The following is a 25136-nucleotide window of genomic DNA, read 5'->3' on the forward strand; positions in this document are numbered from 1 at the left end:
TCAGTGACAACACGAAGATAATCCAGATCACCACCAAGATACGGCGGAAGATGCATCCCTGGCCTTATCTCCCTTTTTCCCTCTCGTGCAGCGAAGAGATGCTGGTGGTGCGGGCGAGAGAGAGAGAGAGAGGGAGAGGGAGAGGGAAAGAGGGAGAGGCAGAGGGATGGAGAGATGGAGAAGATTTGATATACTGCTTTCCTCCTCTCTACCACACCTTCCTCCTTTTTCCTTCTCCTTATTTTTTTCTAATCCCTTTAGTGTGATGAGAAGGGTATTGGGTCTCTCTCTCTCTCTCTCTCTCTCTCTCTCTCTCTCTCTCTCTCTCTCTCTCTCTCTCTCTCTCACACACACACACACACACACACACACACACACACGCACACGCTCACAGGCTCACACGTTCTCCCCTCTAGGTAAAACAAGGTTAATTAGTTGTTTTCGCCAAAGTTTCGCAGGTGTGTGTGTTGTCCTCGGCGTCACCTGTCCCCTTCTACTTTGTTTGGAAGTTCATCGTGAGCATCGCACACGACAACAGCCGCTTTCTAACATCACGAACGCTTGATTTCGTTATTCCTCGACCTTTGTCCCAGCCTGAAACTCTGCTGCAGGAAGTGTATCTCTAGTTTTGCTTTCGCTCGAGTTGGTTTAGCTTCTGAAGACTCACTGTCCCCCCTTTCCGTGTTTTAACTGTCCAGTGTTTAATCCCGAAGCTGTCAAGGAAGTCTGTTGTGTTGTACCAATTTATTTTCGTCTCGTATTAGTATGCCTTCAGAAATTTGTCCTTTGATATTCTCGTATTTCATATTATTATCTTTATTTTTCGATAGTCAGTGCAATAGGAAGTACTTTTATTGGTTTCCTCATTTTTTTCATTGATTTTTTTCTTTTTTACCGTTGAATATTCGTCCCCTTTTGTCTCCTTTGTGTATAATATATTCCTTATTCCTCCCTTATACAGGAAATGTAGTGTCTTATTTTATTATATACGAATCTTCTACTATCTTCGGAAGTTCACCTTTAAAGATTTGTCCGTTTTTAATAAATTTCTCAAGTCTGCATAAAACCAAGCGTGCACAAGGACCCTCACAACAGCCCAAAATAGAATAGTCACCCAACTTAACGTCGCCGCGGTATTAAACAACAAAATTCATAAATTCCAAAGTTATGGCCAACTATCGACAGAATTTATACGTGAAACGATATTTGCTAAGACCCGGCGCGGCGTAAGGAGTGTGCCGCGCCGCTCCTTTCCGGCAATATTGGCGGAAACCATTGAAATTTATGCCCCCCGAAAGACCTTAGTGTGCCGGGCGTAGAGGCGTATTTAAGCTGTAAGAGGCGCAGTCAGGCGTCCCAACATTGTGAAGCTTAGTGGCCCTTGCTCTCCTCCCTCTATTAGCGATCTGTGTTCAGTTGGCACGCCTGATTAACTCGAGTCTTTTCCGATCTTTGCTTCGTGTTAATAGTGAGTGAGAATTGCCTTTTATTTTCCTTATACGGTCTCTTTTTTTTTTTCTTTCTCGGTTGCTTGTCTCATTGCTGGCTTATTTTCTCTTTGTGTGATGCTAAAAAGTACACACACACACACGCACTCGCACACACACACACACACGCACACGCACGCACACGCACACGCACTCTGTTTACCTCATATCATCTTTGGTCGCGACACTTACTCGGCATTATGCAAATTAGGGAGAAGTTAGTTGTGGTGTTTTTAGCGTAACTTTGCGACCCCTTTTTTTCGTCTGCCTTCTTGGAATTAATGTCATGAGGGAAGTTGAATCTATCTTCTCTTTGATAATTCTTGCTCTCTTCATTTTTCCCTCCTCCTTCTCTCTCCTCTCTTTTTTCTTTTTTTTTCTTTTCTTTCGTCTCTTTCTTTGACTTAGTGTTTGTTCCTGCTTCCAAGGAATCGAGAGAGTTGGCTCAAAGTTTCTGTGCATTTTATTCCCTCTCATCCACAAGGAGAATGCCTAATGTTATATATATTGAAATTCATGCTTGACTCAATATTACTCTTCCGGTACATACATTTTACATAACGTCACACACTATGGAAAGAGGTTACAGGGCATACAGGTTACACAATGATAGATTACAGATGTTATATATGTTGAAATGCATCCTTGCTTCAGTATTGCTCTTGCGGTACATATATTTTGCATACCATCACTCGCTATGAAAACAAGAGATAACATAGGTCATCATCATTTTCACAAGCATCATCACTATTAAACATTATTAGCCAACTGCACATCACTTAATATTTCTCACTTTCTTCTGCTCGATGTTTGTGTACTTCATCCTATTTTCAGGGGAGATTTTATAAGTACTTTTCCACCTGATTCTCTGTCTTCCCTGATCTTATTAATTCTTAAGTCGGTATAAGACACTTTCGCTTCTCACATCACCTCTTTTTAAAGGCCAAAGAGGGGGTCAGTCGGGTTCTATAAGTGTTTTTTGAGGTTCACGGTACACAAGAAGGGTCAAACTACCACCAGGGTCATAAAACTACTACTGGAAATGCACACGACACCTACGAAAGCACTGTCAAATATGTGTTCTTGGGCGGCGAATTGTCTTAAAATACGACCCTTATAGGTTACCATTCTTCTGCTAGGTGGCATACTACGGACAAGAAAATAGATAACTAACTGATTCTTTATTGACTTCAGGGCTTTTTTGCTGCGGGCTTTTTTTCTACCGCTATTTTCTCATTTATTTTTGCCTTTGAGCTGGTTCGCTTACTGTAAAAAAAAAAAGTATATATACGTATGTGTGTATATATGTAGGTAAGTAGGTAAAATAGATAGCACCCGAATATCCATCTCCAAGGGTCTACTGATCATTCATATTTCCCGTAAGTAAAGGAAGGAATGAAGCAAAAACAATATAGATGTGAAACTACAAACTGAATCTACGCGTTCGAACTTACACAAGGGATTCGTAACCATAGAGGCCTACCAAATCTCCTCATAATCCTTCATAGTAAGCTTACCTTCACCTGGAAACAGAAGGAGAATTTCGTTTTCTAACCAGGGTATGCCGAGGAGAAACTTGTGAAATTTCCAAGTAACTACCGGCGCTGTAATCTGTTTCCCTAGAGACTATAAGTAAGCCCCCCGTTGACTTAGTAGTGTTTGTCGCCGAAAAGGAAACATAGAATAAAGATGATGTAACTAGGAAGATGAATTGAGATAGAGAGAATGATAGGTAAATAGCTAGCTAGATAGATAGATAGGGAAATAGATGAATAGATAGATAGATAGGTAAATATATAGGCAGATGTAAAAGAGCGAAGGAAAATGGATGCGAAAAATAAACTCACATGGAAAGAGATAAATACACAGATGAGATTGGAAAAAGAATATAGGAAACTAGAATCAATAAGAATGGAAACTAGGAGAGGAAGGAGACAAAGGAAACTAGACAGAGGACAAACGAAAGCGACCTGGGAAATGGAAGAAAAACAGCAGAAAACTAGGCCAAAGAGAAAGCGAAATGATGAGGAAACAGACATGAATGCAAAACAAGAAAAGAGAAAGACAACGAAAACCAGTCAAAAAGGGAAAGGAATGCATAAAGAATAGAAAAAGGGGGAAAAGGAAAGAAATAATGAAAACAGAAATAAAATAAAACGAGTCAAAAGTGAAAAGAAAAAAATATAAAGAAAACAAATTAAAACTAGACAAAAGGAAAAAGGAAAGAAATCATGAAAACCGAGGACATTAATTAGGAGAGACGAAAGACAAGGAAAACTTAAGGGAGGAAAAAAAGGACGAAGCTAAGGAAAGGAGGAAATGAAGGAGCCTAGAAAATGGACGAACGAGGAAGTCAGTGAGCCACAGAGGAGGGCCGGAAGAGCCTGGAGGGAAGGGGCAAACTTAGATCTGGGAATCAACCAATTAGCATATAAGTGAGGCAAAGGTGTGTGTGTGTGTGTGTGTGTGTGTGTGTGTGTGTGTGTGTGTGTGTGTGTGTGTTTGTGTGTTTGCAACTGACACACACACACACACACACACACACACACACACACACACACACACACACACACACACACTTATTGCTCCATTAACAAACTTGGCCAATCTTCTCTACCTGTCCTGAGTTGCCTCGAAAACCAGCGAAGTTCGTATGGAATATCTAATTAGTAATCAAGGTATGGCGAAAATCATGATGGCAGGTGTTTTTGCAGGTGTTCTCTTCACCTTCCTTCTCCCCCCCAAAAAAATAATCGATTCTCAACCCGGTAGCAGCGACGGGCTAAATTTGTGCCACGATATAAACCCTCCAAAACAGATGATGCATTAACTGATCACAAATGCTTTGATATGTATTATGAAATGGTTTGTGTGAGTGATGATTTTTTCTCATTTTTTTTTTCGCTTGGACCATTTAGAAACATGGTCCCCGCTGCTACCGGGTTAGTATATGGAAGTGGTGAAGCCATAAGAGTAAATACATATATTGTGTGACCAGTAATACATAGGGGGTAACATAAGGAGCTTGCATGGGTCTAGTAATATGCATATCAGCTTCAGTAAACGACACACCATCTCCCATCTCATCCATCTATTTATTTTGTCTTTTATTTTCGGTAACTTTTCTATTGTATATTCTGTTGTCCTAGCGTGTTTCAGTGGTTCACTAGTAACTACAAATACATGCAATAAGCCACGTATGATTTCCTTAAGATTGATTTACCTTCTGTTCCTCTCACTGAAACTATATCATTCATTAACGTCATTCCCTTTCGTTGTGGTTCCCTCCTCTTGAATATCAGCACCATTCCCTTTTTGCACGTCACCTTTTATTAGTGTCATTATGTCACACCGAAATGTTCGCTAAACTGGCCACTTAATATTATTATATGTGGACGCAAATTCAGTTTTTACTCTCCAGGGTGACTAATGAGGCATAATTATTCAACACGCATTTTTAATTATCAGAGGCAAGTCTCCATTCAGCCTTAATTAGATTCACACTTATTAAAACCATAAATTAACCCTGTTAGTGAAAGCGAAAAAAAGGCAAAACCCACAAAATTGTCTCTTTCACTATAAACGCCCAAATCCATTACCCATTATCCCATTAAGCACGCACGGAGGCGCCCATCACGGAACCATTAACTCGTGCGCCCTTCCATCCGCGCGACAATTAATAAACATGCAGCTTAAGGGACGAAAATCACGCACCGTTTGAAGCCGCGAGAGTTTTAATCGGTCCTGAGGTGCCCAGTGAAGTGATGTTTGGCTTGGCTGTTCCGCTCCACGTGTTTTGTTTTTTAAATATTTGTCGACTTTTACTGCGAGAGAGAGAGAGAGAGAGAGAGAGAGAGAGAGAGAGAGAGAGAGAGAGAGAGAGAGAATTAGCACTGAGCTATTTGTTGCCGGAAAATGAAACTTGCCCACCTAACTGAACAAGCTGAACATGTTTTTTTGTTGTTGAATCAAGCATATTTGAAATTTCTAAATGGAGGCTACATGTATTTATGGATGGAAATGGAGTTTTGTAGTCTTTAAAAACTTAGAAACATAATATTACACATCCCACCTATTTACAAGTACCTTAAAACCTTATTTCAGTGTTTTTAGACGCATACGACTCACCTCAACTATTTCTTAAGGCCAAAAATGGTTAAATGTATTCTCGTGAGTGTTTTTTTCAAGTTCATGGTGCAGAAGCCTTGTCACACTAACACCGAGGACCGAAAACAACCCCTGGAAAGGCCCACAACTCCCACGAAAGCCTTGTCAAATGTGTGCATCGGTGACGAAATGTTTAATGATATGACCCTTAGATCCGTGCGTCTCCTCGTGTACCTTTCTGAACCGCCATACCTCGTCTCCTTTGCTGCGCGGGGAACACGAAAGTCCTGAGCGGCACCGCATTGAAAAAAGAAAGTTTCCCGGAGAGACTTCAATCAACCGCTGGAACTTCGACTGTTGTTACGGGACTGTGGCTTCGATCGGAGGCTTAGCTCGGCGAGGCAGAAAAGGACGGTGTTTTGGTGCGCCGGGAAACAACACAGAGGACGGAGAGGAAAAGGAAATTTGAACATGGCTACATAGGAAAAGGAAAATATAGGCGGTGGAAAGAGAGCGAAGGGAAATGTGGGAGAGGGTTAAGGAAAAGGGAAAAGGGAACAAGAATAGGAAATGACAGGGGGTTAGAAAGGCAAAAGAAGACACTGAGAGGAAAAGGAAATTTGAACATACTAGCTAGGAAAGGAAAAAGAAAAGCAGTGGAAAGAGAGAGAAGGGATAATGTGGAAGAGGCTTAAGGGAAAGGGAAAAGGGATCAAGAATAGAAAATGAAAGGGGAATAGAAAAGGAAAAGAAGAGACTGAGAGGAAAATGGAAATTGAACATGGCCTGGAAAGGGAAAAGAAAAGCAGCAGAGAGAGGGAGAAGGGAAATGTGGAACAGGCCTAAGGAAAAGAGAAAAGGGAACAAGAATAGGAAATGAAAGGGGGTTAGAAAGGAAAAAGAAGAGACTGGAAAATGGAAATAGAACTTGGCTAGTAAAGGGGAAAGAAGAGAGAGAGAGAGAGAGAGAGAGAGAGAGAGAGAGAGAGAGAGAGAGAGAGAGAGAGAGAGAGAGAGAGAGGAGGGAAATGTGGAAGAGGCTTAAGGAAAAGGAATATGGAGGATGATTTAGAAATGAGAAAGAGGGGAAAATGAAAAAGGTGTTTACTTAGGCAGTGTATGAAGAGACAAAAAAAAACAATACTCATCAACACAGCAGCATAGAAAACTGGCACTAGTCTTTCTTACATAACTAACACGTAAATCATTAGACAGTAACCCGCTAATAAAAGAAAATAAAGGCAGGACAACATTGTAACTAATAACGCAATGCAATACTGTTAAGATGTAGTTTGACCCACTTAAACGTGGCCTTAACCTCCTTTTCTGCGTCTATTGTTGTCAAGTTCTCCTCACCACCTTCCTCTTCCCCACCACTACCAGCCCCTTATGCCACCAGAGCGCAGTAATCACATTTGCCTGTGATATTAGTTTCTTCAAGGATTGGAGCTTCCCTTGATCTCCTGCTTCCTGAGCCTCAAAAATTGCATGAAGGAAGAAGAGGTTTCATGCCCCACGTCTCATAATATCATCCCAACATTACGCTCTGAAGATATTTTTTTGGCCTCACTTTTTTTGACCGAGCTTCAAGTAAGTTGGGATGATGAGGACGAGGAGGAGGGACAAGAGAGGAAAGAAAGAAGATGATGATGCTGTGAGTGATATTAGGAAGAGGAGGAGGAGGAGGATGCTAGAGAGAGAGAGAGAGAGAGAGAGAGAGAGAGAGAGAGAGAGAGAGAGAGAAAATGAAAGTGAAAAGAGGCGAGATTATTAAAAAAGAAAAAGAAAGGAGGGAAACAAAATGGAATGAAGGGAGGAGGAAAGAAAGAACGAGAGAAAGAAGGAAAAAAAATGGAAAAAAGAGAGAGAGAGAGAGAGAGAGAGAGAGAGAGAGAGGGTTACAATAATAGAAAAATATACATACTTTCCTTCGCTTTTAGTATTAACGTGTATTTTTTTGAGCCGTGTTCATGAATGCAAATAGGATAGAAGTAAAAATTCTCTCTCTCTCTCTCTCTCTCTCTCTCTCTCTCTCTCTCTCTCCTTGATCAAGCCGGTCAGTGTATTTTTTTTATTCAGCGCCAAGCCTTTGATGGCACGCCGCGAGCAAGAGAGAGAGAGAGAGAGAGAGAGAGAGAGAGAGAGAGAGAGAGAGAGAGAGTCGAATCAACTAAACCCAGACGATGTGGAGGCTGGCAAAATGTTGTTCTTAGAGAGAGAGAGAGAGAGAGAGAGAGAGAGAGAGAGAGAGAGAGAGAGAGAGAGAGAGAGAGAGAGAGAGAACAACACATATAAAGAAGAGAAACACAAGAGATTAATGATAGGATGAAGAAGCGATAAAAATGGAAGATAAACTAAAATAAAAATGATACAGTACAGTCAGTCACTTTCAAAATCAACTTCATGTATCAGTAAACGTTTATTTCTATTTATTTATTTTTATTTTACCCGAACCGTCTTAGAAGCATTGCCAATTTGCGTCAGACGAAGAGGACGACAAAAGTTTTCCAAAGAATCTGCCTCAAGGATGTCGGACGGGGAAGCGGACACGACGACACGGAGGATGATGGATCTGCCGAGGGATTGCTGGGGTGAGCGGGGAATGCAAATGATGGATGCAAGGGCTGACGAATGATGGGCTGACGGGCAAGAGGTTTTCGAGGCAAGATGTATGAGTCAGTCCGCCTTGTAGTCATATGTTGCTTGAAAGGTTCCTATGACAGCGGACACGCCTTCAATACGTACCCTAAACATGTGAGTAATGGTAAGAGAAATAGAAATAAATAGTAGTAATGATAATAATAATAATAGTAACCCTCATTAATGTTAAATTCTAACATATTTTGATTATTCATATATCGAAAAATATGAGTAATGATAAGATAAATAGAAATAAATAGTAGTAATGATAATAATAATAATAGTAACCCTCTTTAATGTAAATTCCAACATATTTTTATTATTCATATATAGAAATTCCGCTTTGATGTCGAAATATTGTCCTTCTAATTCAGACAAAAGCGTAAATATGTAACCACTCAAAAATATATGTTAGTTTTTATGGTTATATTTTTGGGGGGCAATTCAAAAGGGACAAGAAAACATGAAATCATTCGGCCACTCATCTATACACTCTTTTATAGGGGCAGTGTTGAGTGGACTGTTTTATTATCAGTTATTATTTTGCCCTTGAGCTGCTTCCTAACCTGTAAAAAAAAATGCAGCGGCGAAAACAACAACAACAACAAACCTGGGATAAAAAAATAAAAAACATGATCTCAATGGGTCACTCATCTATACACTCTTTTATAGGGGCAGTAATTAGCGGACTTTTTATTTTCAGCTGTTATTTTGTCCCTGAGCTGCTTCCTAACCTGTAAAAAAAAAAATGCAGCGGCGAAAACAACAACAAAAAACCTGGGATAAGAAAACATGATCTGAATTGGTCACTCATCTATACAGTCTTTTATAGGGGCAGTAATTAGCGGACTTTATATTCTCAGTTATTATTTTGCGCCTGAGCTGCTTCTTAACCTGTAAAAAAATGCAGCAGGGAAAACAACAACAACAACAACAACAACAGTAACAACAAAACTTCGATGCACTTTGTATAAATTTCCCTCCCAGCTCAAGAAGTCGCTGAGTTATTTAATCTTCATTGTTCCTTTGTGTTCCCTTTTTGTTATTCCTCGCAGCCGCCTTGAGTCCCGGCGCAGAAACACACAACAGACTCGACCTTTTCACGAGCCGAATTTCACCTTTCACTTTCTTGGTATTTGCCCTTTTTTTCGGGTCCTTCCTTCCTCCTCTTACTCCTTCCTCTGTCTCTCCTTACGCCTACAACCAACTCTTTTTCTCTCTTTCCTTTCCTCTCCTTCTCTTCTCCCTTTCTCCCCCTCTTGTCCTCTTCTCCTTTCACTTTCTTTCTCCTTTTTGTTTCTCCTTACGCCTACCACCTACTCTTTCTTTCTCACTTTCCCTCCTTTCTTTCCTTCCCTTCCGTCCTCTCCTTCTTGTTCTCCTCTTCTTCCTCTTTCTTGTTATTATTTTTTCCTTGCTCCTCCTCCTCTGTCTCTCCTTACGCCTACAATGAGCTCTTTCTCTCTCTCTTATTCTCCTTTCTCTCCTTCCCTTCCGTCCTCTCCTTGTTCTCTTCTCCTCCTTTAACTTTCTTGCTATTTTCTTTCGGTTGCCCTTCGTCTTCTTTCGCGACCCACACCACACTCTCCTTATTTCCTTTCCTCTCTTCCTCTTCTTTCCGTCTTTTTTTTCTTTTTCTCCTTTTCTTATTTCTCTCTCGTTATTCTTTTCGGTTTTCCTTCCACGTCTTCTTTCACAATCTCCCCCCCCCATCCCTCCCCCCTCCCTCCGTTTTTCATGCCTCTCGTTCAACTCTTCCTCTTCCTGCTCTCTTTTCCTCTCTTTCCGATTGACGACTTTTGACGACTTTTCACGATTTTGGCGTCGTCTTGGAGGGCTCTTGTGGCGCGGCGCTGCTGTCGGTAATGGTGGCAGTTTTGTAAGCGGCGGTTGTGGCGAGGCTGAGTGTCGCTATAATGGCGCTGGTGAAGGTGGTGGTGGTGGTTGTGGTGGTTAGGGTGGTGGTGATAGTATTGATGGTGGTTGTTTGTGTTTAGTGGGGGTAGTAGTAGTAGTAGTAGTAGTAGTAGTAGTAGTAGTAGTAGTAATGGCATACCTCCAATTTTAAACTTATTTTTGGAGAGAAGGAGGAAATGGAGAGAAAAAGCAAAGAGAGGGAGAGAAAGATAATTATAAGTATGTATGGTAGGCAGGAGGAGGAGGAGGAAAGGGTGAGAAGGGAGGGAGAAAGGGGATAAAAGAAAAAGGTGGAGGAGAAAACAAAATTATTGATAACAGTGATAGTAGTTATAGTAGTAATAGTTATAACAATGATCTCGGCAGGTATGATGAATGCATTACCCAAGATCATGAAAACACAGGTAAAAAAATAAATAAACGGAGCAGGATGCAATACCTGAAGGTCAGTGCACCACCACCACCACCAACAACAACAACAACAACAACAACAACAACAACAACAACAACAACAACAACAACAACAACAACAACACCGTCACCAATACTACACACTAACTAAGCACTGCGCACACTACATAACAATAAACCTTCCTACCCCCCCCCCCCTCTTAAAAAAATAACAAGCAAAAAGTAAGCGAGTGAAAGCCTCGGCGTACACCTGCGGCTCAAAGAGAAACAAACCTAATTAATTAATGGGAATGACCAGATAGACTGTTCCTCCGCCGATTACTTCAGCTTACATTAGTTTTCCGGGCGATAAGCGTTTGTTAGAAGAAGAGGAAGAGGAAGAGGAGGAGGAGGCGATGCAGGAATGGAAGCAGAGGCAGGAACTGAGGCAAAAACGAAGGAGGAGGAGGAGGAGGAGGAGGAAGCGGAGGAGGAAAATCAACTTCATCAGGAGAAGTAAAGGTTGGAGGAGGTGTCTGAGGATAAGAAAGAGGAGGAGTAGGAGGAGAAGAAGGAGGAGGAGGAGGAGGAAGAGGAGGTTTTGGTGTTCTAGGACAAGAATTTACCTGTTAGGATAATATAATGCTCCAGACTATCAAATGCCGTTTAATTAGCAGAGTAAATGTACCTTTTGATGTGCAGTAGTTTAAAGGAAAATGTTGACATACGCATCGTTTTCTATATGGAGCAAGCAAAAAAAAAGTATGGATTTCTCGATAATAATGGCTTGTTTCTGCTATGTCCTTCATCACCACCACTGTCTCTAATCCTCCTCCTCCTCCTCCTCCTCGTCCTACTACTACTACTACTACTACTACTACTACTACTACTGCTCCTCCGTCATCTCGTAACAATAGGTTCATCTGTGTATTGAACTTTTTTGACCCTCATTGGTGTGCCACAATAGAAAGTTTTGAGGGAGAAGGAAAGTTTGCTCTACTTGATGTGTAAGAGAGAGAGAGAGAGAGGGAGGGAGGAATAGAGGGTAAGGGAGAGGGAGAGGGAGAGAGGGAGGAGTGGGGCAATGAGAGTTTCCATCATCGATCAAGGAGTCAGAAGTTTAGATAAGGTGTATCAGCCAGATGGTAAGCCTCTCTCTCTTCCCCAAAACATTACCTCGGACCTCGTTTTCTCTCGCCTTTTCCTCCACATTCTTCTATATTTTCTTACTTTTCTCCCCTCGCAATATCTTCTCTAATACTTGATACTGGTTTGAAGTGTTCTTGTGTGTGTTTGTAACGTTTATTTTTATCTTGGCTTATATGAAGGATAATGATTTTGTTTTGCTAGATCGTCCATTTTTTTGTCCATCGTGTCCATCCTTTTAGCTTAGTCTCTCCTCACACTTCACCTCGCGCAGTCTTGTCAAAGTTATAATTGGGTCATTTATTTGGCGGCCGAGCACAAAAATTGACGTCATTTAACTAACATCAGGCCATACCGTGTAGTATAAGAAGAGGAAGAAAGTCACCTCCCCGGAATCTGGACGCTGCCTCGACCGGGGAGAAGAAGCAGATTAAAAAATACGGGAGAGAATTGTGGGCTGGCAGGATATAAAACGGTCCAGTCTGTCGGAGCCTCACTATCTCTCCTCTGATGACTTAATGTCGGAATGCGTTTGAAGTTTATTGTTTGAAGATGCTAATGGAAGAAGGGAGAGACGACTGCCTTTTGTTTTTCCTTCTCCCTCTTCTGCTTCGAGATCAAACTTTGGGTCCTGAAGAGAAAACAGCCGCAGGGAAAAGAGGGAAACATCTGCAGCGGAACCACAGTTGAGATACACGAAGAGTAGATAATGAGACGGTCGATGCCCCCTACGTATTTCGACGCATAAATGGACAGGTAACTTTACACACCTCAGTCTTCAGAAAATAGCCGCGAGGAAAAGGGGAAACAACTACAGCAGGACTACCGTTGAGATACATAAAGATTAGATAATGAAATGCTGGATGTCCCCTATTCCGAGGCAAGAATGGACAGGTTGCTAACATACAGGTAACTAACAAATCCTCTCAATACTGACCTTTCCTGGCAACTCATCTATACTCTTTTTTTTTTTTATAGGAGCAGAGCAGGCTTTTTTGTATTCATTTTTTTTTAACCGTTTCCTTTGCACTAAAAAAAAAGACACAACTTAGTCCTCAGAAGCCTAAACATATATCAACGTTTTCTAAGCTTCGCCTAATACCACCGTTAAGATACACAGACAGTAAAGAAAATGGGATGTTGAACGCCCCCTTTCTCGAGGCATGAATGGACAGGAAGCACTAACAGACACACCTCAGTCCTTAGAAACTCAGATATATATTAACGCTTCCTCAGCTCCGCCCTAATGATATATACTGTGTGGGATTACCAACTTGCGGAATCTCGCGAATTGATGAGATCACTTTGTAACTAACTATCCAACAGTATAGTGGGAGATATCCTGGCGACGCTTCATTCATGCATCTTGGAACTCACCGGGACAGGAACAACGAGAAGAAGGAGTGGTGGAAATAGAGAATGACAGAGAGGTAGACAGAAAAAACACAAATATTACAAACGAGGGAGAGGTGGAGACAGACGAGGACAGACATGTTGACAGAGAAAGCCACACAAATACTAAAAAGAGTTAAAAATGGAGACGGAAAGACAGAGAAAAACAAACAAACAAATATTACAAAAGAGGGAGAGGTGGAGACGGGAAAAAAAACAGATATAGACAAAAAAAAAAGCGTAAATAACACAAAAGAGAGTCAGAAAATCAACATCTCTCCCCAGAAACAAAGACAGAGGTGCATCGAACTCCACACTATAAAAAAAGAAAAATGAAACACACACACCACACATCACAAAATACAAAACACAAAACCTCAGAAATCACCACCAACACCAACACCAACACCAACTCACCCACCGAACAAAATATTAAAACCGACATCTGTCTCTTCTCTTTCAGCCCACCACGCACCTACCTGCCTTCGTTCCTTCCTTCCTACCACCCTCCGTCCCATCCTGGCTGCTGCTACTTACGCCCTCTCCGCCTGCATTTATTAAGACCCAAACAATAACAGGAGAGGCGAGACCTGCAAGAATAACTGAGCCAAGAACGCAAGCTTCCCCGAGGTATGAATATTAAGCTGCTCCTCTCCTCCACGTGAAAGCATATTAATGTACGTGCGTCGTGTGTGTACCTGCCTCTGTCCATCACTTTAGGGGGAAAGCTGGAAGGGTGGTGGTGTGGTCTCTCTCTCTCTCTCTCTCTCTCTCTCTCTCTCTCTCTCTCTCTCTCTCTCTCTCGCTCTCGCTCTAGCTCTCTCTCGCGCGGCAGTGTATTAAGTTTCCTCATAAATTTCTTCAGATCGACTCATATATATCACATTGTTTTATGGATCTACCGACATAAGGTCATGCATCTCTCCTGGAAGCGTGCGGGCTGGGCATAGCAGGAAACGAGGGTAGTGGAGGAGAAGGAAGAGGAGGAGAAGAATAGTAGAGAGGAAGTAGAAGAAAGATTTGAGGGAGTGAGGGAGAAGGGGAGTGGAAGGAGGGCGCGGCAGAAAGGTAAACACGAGAAGGAGGAAGAGGAAGAAGAGGAGGAGATTACAAGACAGTAGGTAGAAGAGGGTGAGCAGGTGAGTGAGACATAAAGGACGCTAGATGGGTGGACATGCATGAAAGGAAACAAGAGGAAAAGAAATAGTAATAATGAGAAGAGAACGGTAGAAAGGAAGTAGAAGAGGGACTGGAGGGAGAAAAGGAGCAAAAGGTTAAGCAAGGATGTTTAAGAGGGAGTGTGAGAGATGGATGACCAAGAATGATGAACTTAGATAACCATTAATTGAAAGAATGTTAAGAATAAAATAATTAACTATGATATAAAAAGAAAAAAAGACATTCAAGGCCATTTTCGAAAACAAGTCAGAAAGCATAAACAAAAAAATAGTACGGAAAAAAAAATAGAACTCGAAAATATCACGACTTTTTTCTCTCCCGTTCAACCACTTATTATTTTTTTCCAGCCGCGCCAGAGAAGCCTCGTGGGTGAACCTTATTCGCCGATTCGTTTTGTAGGGGGCTCAATGCAATTAATTAGAGCCCGTCGCTGCCCTGATGTGTGTGGTTGATTGCCGTAGACATCAAACATCGCTTCTCGTAAATATTTTTGTCCTGAGACCCGAGGCGGTGGAAGGGCGACTCGAACTGGGTGTGTCCGAAAAACAAGGTACATGTGGGTAAGAATAGAGGAAGTGGGAAGAGGGAACAACGGAAGCTAGGTCACTGGAGACGAGGAGAAAAAGGAGAAGGAGGGAGGAGGAGGAGAAGAAGAAAGAGGGGAAGGAGGAAAAGGAGAAGAAGGAGGAGGAGGTGGAGGAGGAGGAAAAAGGAAAAGGTGAAGGAGGAGAAGAGGAAGGAGAAAGAGGAAAAGTAGAGGAAGGAGGAAAAGGTGAACGAGAAGACGAAGGAGAAAGAGGAAAAGGTGAAGAAGAAGATAGAAGAAGGAGGAAAAGGTAAAGGAAAGAGGAAAAGTAAAGGAAGGAGGAAAAAAGTGAAGGAGGAGAAGAAGAAAGAGGAGGAGGAGGAAGGAGGAGGAGGAGAAGAAAAAGAAAGGAATCTAGGAGGAAGGAAAAGGTAAAGGAAGTGTTGGAAGAATAGTTAAGGGAGAAATAAAATGCAAAGGAAAAGGTGGAACGAAGTTGAAAGAGGAGGAGCAAAAGTGAAAAAGAAAAAGTGCTGGAAGAAGAAGAGAAGAATAAAAGATTGAATAAAAATACAGCGAAAGCCAAGGAACAGGAGAAAGAGGAGAAGGAAGAACAGTTAGGAATAAAGACAAACTGAAAAAAAGAAGTGACGAAAGAATGAATAACAGAGAATCAAAGAGGAATACAAACCCTAATGAAAGATGAAAATGAAAAAAAAGAAGCACAGGAAAAAAAAACTAGGAACAGGAGAAAGAGGAGGAAAAACAGTTAGAATGAAAGAAAAGTGAAAAAAATGTGTGACAAACGAACAAATCTCAAAGAATCTATCAGTAAACATGCGGAGAAAAACGAGAAGAAAAAAGAGGAGGAACAACAGTTACAAATAAAGTCAAAACGAAAGAAAAAGTGACGCCCGAACAAAAATAACAAAGAATCAATTAGCCGGACAAACCATCACATCGGCGGCGCGTGCATGGCGGGGCCGAGGGAAACAGGGAAGCGCTGGATAAGCACGATATTGCATCAGCCTTCAATCAGGGGGTGTGCTTTCATCCTGTTAGCTGGGGGACGAAACACCTGAGGCATCTTCCTATGTATTTGTATCGCTGGTATCGCATTCCCCCTGTCACTCCCCTCTCTCAACCCCCCACCTCCGACACCCTTTACCCTTCCTCCCACCGTCGTCCGTGTCCAGCCAGCCTCCTCTCCCTCCGCCTCCACCTCCACCCCCTTTTGTCCCGCACATAAATTGGCTCTTGTGTGGCGTGTCGCTGCACTTGCGTCTCTCACCCGTCCGTGGAAACTAACGCGTACGTTGTCAATTCTCATCAGCTTTCATGTGCGTTGTAGCTTCTCACCCTGCCTCGATGCAACGGCCGCCGCATGTTTGGACCAATACGAGGAGAGGGAAGAGGAGAGAGAGCGAGACGGAGAGAGACAGGAGGTTGGGAAGGGGGTGCAAGTTGGAAGGAGAGTAACAGGAAGAGAAAGGAAAAAGACAAGAGGGGAAAAGCGTTTGACGGAGGAACAGGGAGAGAGGGAGAGAGAAGATGAATGCCAAAGGAAGAAGAGAGAGGAAGAAAGGAGAGCAAAAGAAGAGGTATCGTCAGTTAGAAGAGGGAGAGAGAAATTGAGTACTAAAATAAGACGGAAGAGGAAGAGAGGAGAGAAAGAGAGAGGCATTGCCAGGTAGAAGAGGGAGAGAGAAAGGCAGGAACGACATGAATTGAGGGAAAGACTGAATGAAGGGAGATGTGAGAGAAGAAAGGAAGGAGAAAAACGTGTATAGAAAGGTAGGAAGATGAGTGTTAGAAAGGAAGGAAGGCAGGTGTAAACAGAGGAATATAAAGACACTTAGAAGAAGAAGAAAGCAAGTTACAAATATGAAAGTGAAGGGCAGTGAAGAGAGAGAGAAACTGATACGGGCAATAGGAGGAGGGAAAGGAAAGATGATAAAAGAGAGGAAGTGGAGCGGAGGATAAAGGAAACCGAGGAAAAAGAAGGGAGGATAAGAGAAGAGGAGGAAGCAGAAAGAAGGAACTGGTACAGATGATGAAGGGAAGGATGGGGAACTAGACGATATAGTAGAGAAAATAGAAGTCAGGAAAGGGGAATTACACAACAAAACAAAAAGAAGAAGAAGAAGGGAGGATAAGGAAAAGAGAGAAAACAGACGGGAAAATAAGGGAAAGCAGAGGAAGCAGAAAGGACGATAAGAAAAGAGAGGAAACAGGAGAAAGGATAAAGGAAGGAGAGGAAGGGAAGATGAAGCCAGGCAGGGAGGATACAGTAAACAGAGGAAGCAGGAAAGAGAAAAAGGGAGGCAGAGACAGGGAAGGTGAAAGCCAGTTAGGGATAAAGGAAAGGGAGGAAACAGAAGGGAGGACAAGGGAAACGGAGGAAGGGGAGGTGAAGCCAGGCAGGGAGGATACAGTAAACAGAGGAAGCAGGAAAGAGAAAAAGGGAGGCAGAGACAGGGAAGGTGAAAGCCAGTTAGGGATAAAGGAAAGGGAGGAAACAGAAGGGAGGACAAGGGAAACAGACGAAGGGAAGGTGATGGCTAGGTGTAAATGATCACCGGCTATCGGGCAGGTGAAGGGACGCACGAGGAATGCCGTTAATGCAGGATGGGCCAGATTGTGTTTTAGGCTCATGTGGGGCGGCGCGGGCAGGTGGGTGGCCGGGCAGCTGAGGCGGCTGAACCCCTCGTTACCTGCTTCCTTAAAGTCGTGCTGCCCATCCTCCCACCTGAGATTATGTTCACGTCCCCCTTAGCGAGCCTTCGATGACGCGTAAAGAGCAGCTGTTAGTCTTTTGGGTCTCTATTTACTTACTCTTTTCTTTGTTTTTCTTTTCCTCCTTCGTTCTTGTGGGGGGCGCCATGAAGGGACCTCCCCCACTCTTTTACTATTTTTATTTTCCTTTCTCCTTTTTTCTTTTGGGGTGGTTGGGATGAAGGGATGTTTTGCAGGGATGTCTTTTGCTTCCCTGTTCCTTACTCGAATCCCTTTCTCCTTTCTTTTTTTGTGGAGAGGTGTTATAATGGGATACTTTGCTTCTTATATTAGGGAGTCAAAGGAAGAAAATGGAATAAGAAATGAGAAATATAAGAAGGGAAAAAATGCGTCGTAGTTATGCATTTTCCTGTTTATATTACCGAGGCAAGAAAAGGAGAAATATAAAGAGATAAGGAAAAGAATGGGTTAGAGGTGTAAGGTTTGTTTCTTATCTACACGAATGTAAAAAAAAGAACGCAAAAGAAAGGGTCGGAAAAATAAGTGAATTGGAAGATGTTAAAGGCAAGAAAAGGAGAAATATAAAGAGCAAAGGAAAAGAATGGGATGGAGGTGTAAGGTTTGCTTCTTATCTACACGAATATAAAAAGAGAACGCAAAAGAAAGGGTCGGGAAAATAAATGAATACGAAGATGCTAACTCTGCTTCATACATTCACCCAAAACAACAACAACGAAGAAACCAAGAAAAAGGAAGAGACACGAAGCTCCCTTCACAAAAATAGGTGCATGGGGCGGACTTCCAAGCATTTGTTGTGTCTGTCTTTGTTGGCGTGGAAAATGAGGCCCAGAAATCCACGGTGGCCTCGGCGCGCGGGGTTTTGCTGGCGGAACGCTCGGCTACGGCCCTGCTTTGCCTCTCTTGCCATCCCGGCCGGCGAAAGCAGAGGCGAGGCGGGTGTTTGTGTCCAGTCGTGCTTCCTTTAATACACAATCCATGCAGCCCCCTTTATCACCCCTCTTCCTTCCCATGCACCTCCCTCCCTCTCCCCTCCCCTTTCATTGCAGACCCTTCTCTCTCCAGTCTCCCTTCATATCGTCGCCTTGCCACCCTCCCATTCAGTCCTTTTTCTCAACATTCTCCCTTTCTCTCTACTTCCAGTGCCCCCGTCTATCTCCCTTCTCCCTTCCATGCAGCTCCTTTTCTCTCCTCTCTCCCTTTCCCTCTACGTTCGACCTCCCAGCTTCTCATTCAGTCCTCCTCTCTCTCATTTCTCCTTTACCTCTACCTTCTACAGCCCCATCTCTCTCCCCTGTCTTCCCTCTCTTCCCCTCTATCTTCTACTGCTCCCCCTCTCTTTTATACCATCGACCTCCCATTCAGCCTTTTCCTCTTTCTCCCCTCTCCCTTCATACCGTAGACTTCCCATCCTTCCGATTCAGCCCCTTCTCTCTCCCCTCTCCCTTTCCCTTTACCTTCTTCCAGCCTCACATTAAGTGTCCTTCTCCCCACTACCTCCCATCTCTCCTCTCCCCTTTCTCTTAGTCATTTATCTGCTCCAATAACCTCATAACCCCATATAGCTATCCCCCTTTCACTTCCCATTTTCCTCTCTCTTAAACCCTCCACTTTTATGCTGTACTAACACCTACCTGTTCTTCTGTTTTGTTTTGCGTTCGTGTTTTTCATTTGTGTTCTTAGTTATCTTCTGTTTCTTCTTCCTCATCTTCCTTTTCTTTCTTGTCCTATTCCTCGTTTTCCTTTTCCTCTCTATCCTCATGTTTTTTTAGGGGTTTCGGCCTCGTGTTTCTCTTCCATCTATCTATCCACTCCTCTCCTCCATTTTCCTACGGTATTTTCCTTTTTGCATTCACGGTTCCACTATTTTTTTTATGCTCCAATGTCACTTCTATCTATACCTCCACCTTTTTTCTGCTGCTGTTACTACTACTACTACTACTACTACTACTACTACTACTACTGCTACTGCTACTACTACTGGTCCTTTCCTTTCTTTTCCTTTTTTTTCTCTCCCATACATACTTCCTCGCTTAGACCTTTCATAACTCAACTTCTCCATCTCCTTCCTGCACTTTATTTACCTTTCAACTCTCCCTCTCTCATTTTCCTTTCTATGTCTACCTATATTTTCACTGTTGCACTCTTCTTTTTTTTTGTTGTTATTCTTTCCCTGCAAAACTGTTTCTCTTCATGCATTTCAGTTTCCCATCCAAGTCAGATTTTCCTTTATGTCCTTCCCTGTATGTCTCTTAATCTACCCTTACCCGTGACTGTTCCTGTTTCCTGTCTCCTTTCACCCCTCATTCGCTCATTTCCTCTCTTCTTTCTCATTTCCCTGCAACATTTGATTTTTTCGCTAGTCCTCCCCTCTCTCTCTCTCTCTCTCTCTCTCTCTCTCTCTCTCTCTCTCTCTCTCTCTCTCTCTCTCTCTCTCTCTCTCTCTCTCTCTCTCTCTCTCTCTCTCTCTCTCTCTCTCTCTCTCTCTCTCTCTCTCTCTCTCTCTCTCTCTCTCTCTCTCTCTCTCTCTCTCTCTCTCTCTCTCTCTCTCTCTCTCTCTCTCTCTCTCTCTCTCTCTCTCTCTCTCTCTCTCTCTCTCTCTCTCTCTCTCTCTCTCTCTCTCTCTCTCTCTCTCTCTCTCTCTCTCTCTCTCTCTCTCTCTCTCTCTCTCTCTCTCTCTCTCTCTCTCTCTCTCTCTCTCTCTCTCTCTCTCTCTCTCTCTCTCTCTCTCTCTCTCTCTCTCTCTTCTTTCCAGCGTCCCCTCTGCATTCTGTTTCCCTCTGCACTTATTTTTTTTTCTTTCTCGTCTCTGTTTATTATTTCTTTATTCGTCCATCTTTTTTGTTCTCCAGTTTTTCCTCCTCATTGTGATTCTTTTTTTTGTTTTGTTTCCCTTTTACATTTCTTTTTTTGTTTTGTTTTTTTCCTGTTTCTATCTATTTATTTTCCCCTGTTTATTGTTTTCTTCATGCATATATCTCCCTTTCTTCCTACCTCCATGTCCACATTGCTCTTCCCTTTTTTTTTTTGTTTTCCGTTACACTTCTTAGTCATTTTCTTTATCATGTGCCTACCTCCTTATGCTCCCTTTAGTTTTTTTTCTTCGTCCATCTCCCTTTTTCCCCCCTCAGTGTTCCCTTCTCATTGTATCTCCTCTTTTTTTTGGTTTCTGTTCCATTTCTTATTCTGTTTTCATTGTATCTCCTCTTTTTTTTGGTTTCTGTTCCATTTCTTATTCTGTTTTCATTGTATCTCCTCTTTTTTTTGTTTTCTGTTCCATTTCTTATTCTGTTTTTTCCTCTTGTTTTCCCTCCTCATTGTGCTTCATCTCTCTGTTTTCTGATACATTTCATATTCTGTTTTTCTTTTCTTTTGTTCGTTCCCCTTTCCCCTGCTTCCCTCCTTTGCCTTCCCCGCCGCCTTCTGCTTGAGATATTCAGGCAACCGCAATTTATTTTCATGCGTGGTGACGGTTTGGCTCCCAGCTGACGCTGTCTTATGTTTCTGGGAGTTTCAAGAAAGGAAAAAAATGCCTTCTAGCGTTGATTTTACGTTTGTGTGTGTCTGTGTGTGTGTGTGTGTGTGTGTGTGTGTGTGTGTTTAGTCTAAGTTAAGTACTCGTCTACTACTGCTATTGCTACTTCTGCTACTTATCTTCTGCTACGTCCAATTTTATCACATCCACCACCATTGCAACACCACCTCCACCGCCACCTCCACCGCCACCACCACCACTGCCCTAACAAGCGAGATATCTCCCACCCTTTATAAATCAGGCGGCAATACTAAATTTTTCTCCCGGGGTTAAGTTATCACCGGGAACAGTTGTGAATAAATCAGGGAAAATGTGATTGAGTGCGTGGCTTCGCGTGTTTCTCATACGTTTCATCCTTGGGAGTGTGTGTGTGGGAGGAGGGGGCGTGTGAGTGTGTGAGAGTGCGTGCGAGGGCGTGTGTCTCTGTGATTCGCTTCTGTGTCTTGAATACTAAATTTCTGCGGAGTAGCCGTATTGGAAGAGGAGGCATACGAGGAAAAGGAAGAGAAGAACGAGAACAGAAACAAGAACAAGAGCAGAACTACGGGCAGTGTGAGGAAGATTACAAGGGAGAGGTAGATTATAGGACGCAAATGCATACCAGGAACCAACATAACAAGAAGGAAGATTGATGGCTTATGAACAACACAGCGATGCACTGCAGCTAATGTGTTTTCCTGGACACGTGTCGGTTTTCGGGAGAAAGACTAGACACAGGGTAAAGAAATAAGTCATTGCCAAAGACGTAGATAAGATATTAAATAAGAGATAGCACAGAAAGGTAAAAAATATAATGCAGTTTGTTGATTGTTTTTTTGTCAAGAGCAAATGAAAAACTGAATTGATAAAAAAAATGCAAGAAAATATTGAAAGAAAAGAGAAAGATCCAGCTAAAGACATTGGAAAAAGAAAAGTGTCAGTTAATATAAAGATAGTTTAGCGAAAGGAAGAAAGCAAAGAAAACAAGTCCAAGGATAAGTAAAGAATTACCAGATTATTGTTTGTTAGCCAAGAGTAAAAGAAAAAGAAAATAAATCAAGAGAAAAAAAGGAAAAAAATAGCGGAGAAAAGAAAATACCGGTTAATTAATGTAATACAGCTTTAATGTTATTTGGAGAGAAGTTATAAGTAATGTAAAAAAAAAAAGAGGAAATTATATCAAAAGAAAGAAAAAAAGAAAAAAAAAGACGAAGAGAAATACAGGTCAAATAAAGTAATACAGCTTTAACGTTATTCGGAGAGGAAAGGAAATATTGAAAAAGAAAAAGCGAAGACGAAGAGGAGGAGGAGAACGACGAGGTGGACGAGGAGGAGGAGGAGGAGGAGGACGAGGACGAGGACGAGAAGACGAAACTGCAAACTAGGTAAAAGAAAAGTTGTCACAATAAAAGTAGGAACAGGACAGCCAAAATATGAACAAAAGCAAACATATTAGTTTTATTTCCTTCGTGCACGTGTCTGGCCGCGGAGAGGAATTGGACACGGAAGGAAACTAGGGTCCAATCGTCTTACGGAGAATCTGGTCCTAAGGCTGGTATTCTTAGACGATCCTGCCTCGCACATCAACAATTTCCAATGGCCAAAAAGGAGATCAGTCGGGTTCTAATGAGTGTTTTTGCAGGTTCATGGTACAGAAGAAGGCTCAAACTACCATCAGGGTCATTAAACTACCCCTGGAAAAGCCCACAACTCCTAGGAAAGCCTTGTCAAATATGTGTGGTTGGGCGACGAAGTGTTTAACAATCCGACTCTCTCTCTCTCTCTCTCTCTCTCTCTCTCTCTCTCTCTCTCTCTCTCTCTCTCTCTCTCTCTCTCTCTCTCTCTCTCTCTCTCTCTCTCTCTCTCTCTCTCTCTCTCTCTCTCTCTCTCTCTCTCTCTCTCTCTCTCTCTCTCTCTCTCTCTCTCTCTCTCTCTCTCTCTCTCTCTCTCTCTCTCTCGCTTGCTCACTTCTATTGGAGTTTTTTTTATCAACACTTGCCGATATATAAAAAACAGCGTCCAGCAATATATTTTTTATCGGCGCTCTGTTGAAAAATCATCATCGCTAAATGTTATTACCGTTTTTAAATGCCTCAATAATCTCTTGTTTAAAGTGAAAGAAATTAATACTTCAAAGGCCGGCTGCTGCGACGCGTGTTTTCTTTTTTTATGTATTTTTTTAAGTAACGTATTTTTTTTTCGGTTTTAAATGTTTCGTTCACGCCTTTTATCTTTTTTTTTTCTCTCGCCGCTACGAATCCACTTAACTACAAAAAAAAGAAGACAAAAACATTACTCTCATCCTTACTCTTTCTTTTTTATCTAATGTTATCTTTTCGGCTCTAAATGTTTCGTTCACACCTTTTTTTTATACCTCGCCGCTACGCCTCCACTTCACTCGAATAAAAAAAAAAAACTAAAAAAACATTGCACTCGTCAGTTGGTACAGAACACATTAATTTCCCGTGTTCTACGTGTTTTTTCTCTTGTTTTAGTAGTTTTTATCAATTGTACTGTCCATGTTTTGTTTGTTTTTTGTGTATAATTGTCTTATTGTTTTTACTCGTCAGCTGGCACGGAATGCATTAATTTCCTGTGTTTGACTTGTTTTTACTTCTTGTTTTGGTGCTTTTTGCCAAGGCTGTTCTATCCTTGTAATGTCTTTTTGTATGTATATATATATTTTTTCTTTTACTTTTTTTGTGTTTACGCCCGTCAGCTGCTACAGAATACATTAACATTTTTACATTATCTTTTACTTGTCTTCTTCATGTTTTGGTAGTTTTTCTGTTATTGTTTTATTATCCATGTTTTTGTCTGTGTTTATGTGTCATTTATTGTCTTTGTTTTATGCTTTTTTGTTTTTACTTTTTTTTTACCTGTCTGCTTGTCTGTATTTTTCTGTTTATCTGGCTCCATAATCCTAACATTCTCTCTCTCTCTCTCTCTCTCTCTCTCTCTCTCTCTCTCTCTCTCTCTCTCTCTCTCTCTCTCTCTCTCTCTCTCTCTCTCTCTCTCTCTCTCTCTCTCTCTCTCTCTCTCTCTCTCTCTCTCTCTCTCTCTCTCTCTCTCTCTCTCTCTCTCTCTCTCTCTCTCTCTCTCTCTCTCTCTCTCTCTCTCTCTCTCTCTCTCTCTCTCTCTCTCTCTCTCTCTCTCTCTCTCTCTCTCTCTCTCTCTCTCTCTCTCTCTCTCTCTCTCCTTTCCCTCTCTTCCCCCCTCAGCCCCCTCAGATAACACCCTTGACAATGGCGGTATCGTGCAGTGTAAGGGACAGACGCAGTACCTCCTTACCTCCCCATTCTTTACCTGTCCAACGCTCGCCTGTTTATTGCACACCTGAGTCAACGGGGAATTAATTTTCTTGAGACGCTTCGGAGGAGGGGTTTGCATTTTCCTTTCCTTTTATTCCCGGTCCGTGTAAAGCATTAGACGACTATAATTAGATAATAGGTAAATTGGGGCCGTATTTCACCTGCATTCGTGAACACCTGTTATTAAGGAATTATCTGAGGTATGGGATAAGGCCGCGCGTGGCTCATTGGGGAGGAGTAGGAGGTTGAGGAGGAGGGAAGAGAAGAGAATAGAGGTTGTGGTGATAGTGGTGGTGGAGAAGGTGAAGAGAGGTGTGGTTGGTGGTGATTAAGGATGGAGGAAAGTGGAGGTGACCGTGGAGAAGGAGGAGGAGGAGGAAGGGGATATGGTCGTGCAGAAAAAGATGTTTACCGTGGATTTCTATTAATACTAAAATGAAAGTAAAGAAGATAACCGACTTTATTCATTTCCCTATATTTTGTTATGCTTTTTTGACAAACGTGGAAAAGACAGATTAGCTAAACCGTTTTCATTCGGATTTATTTACTTCCACTTTTCCTCCAATGTACATTATTTCACCAACTGACTTGCATATCATTATTTCTTTCTTTTTAACTCTCCTCCCACACACGGTCATTAACTTTCTCTAATTAGTCCTATTTAAGAGCCTCCAGGTACTTTAATTGCGCTGGTAATTTTCATTAGTTCCAAAGATGTGTGTTGGAGTCTTACACAGGTAGGATTTATGTGGTAGGTGGCGCCACAGGTGATT

This window comes from Eriocheir sinensis, chromosome 33 (assembly GCF_024679095.1).
Source record: "Eriocheir sinensis breed Jianghai 21 chromosome 33, ASM2467909v1, whole genome shotgun sequence".
Classification (NCBI taxonomy): domain Eukaryota; kingdom Metazoa; phylum Arthropoda; class Malacostraca; order Decapoda; family Varunidae; genus Eriocheir; species Eriocheir sinensis.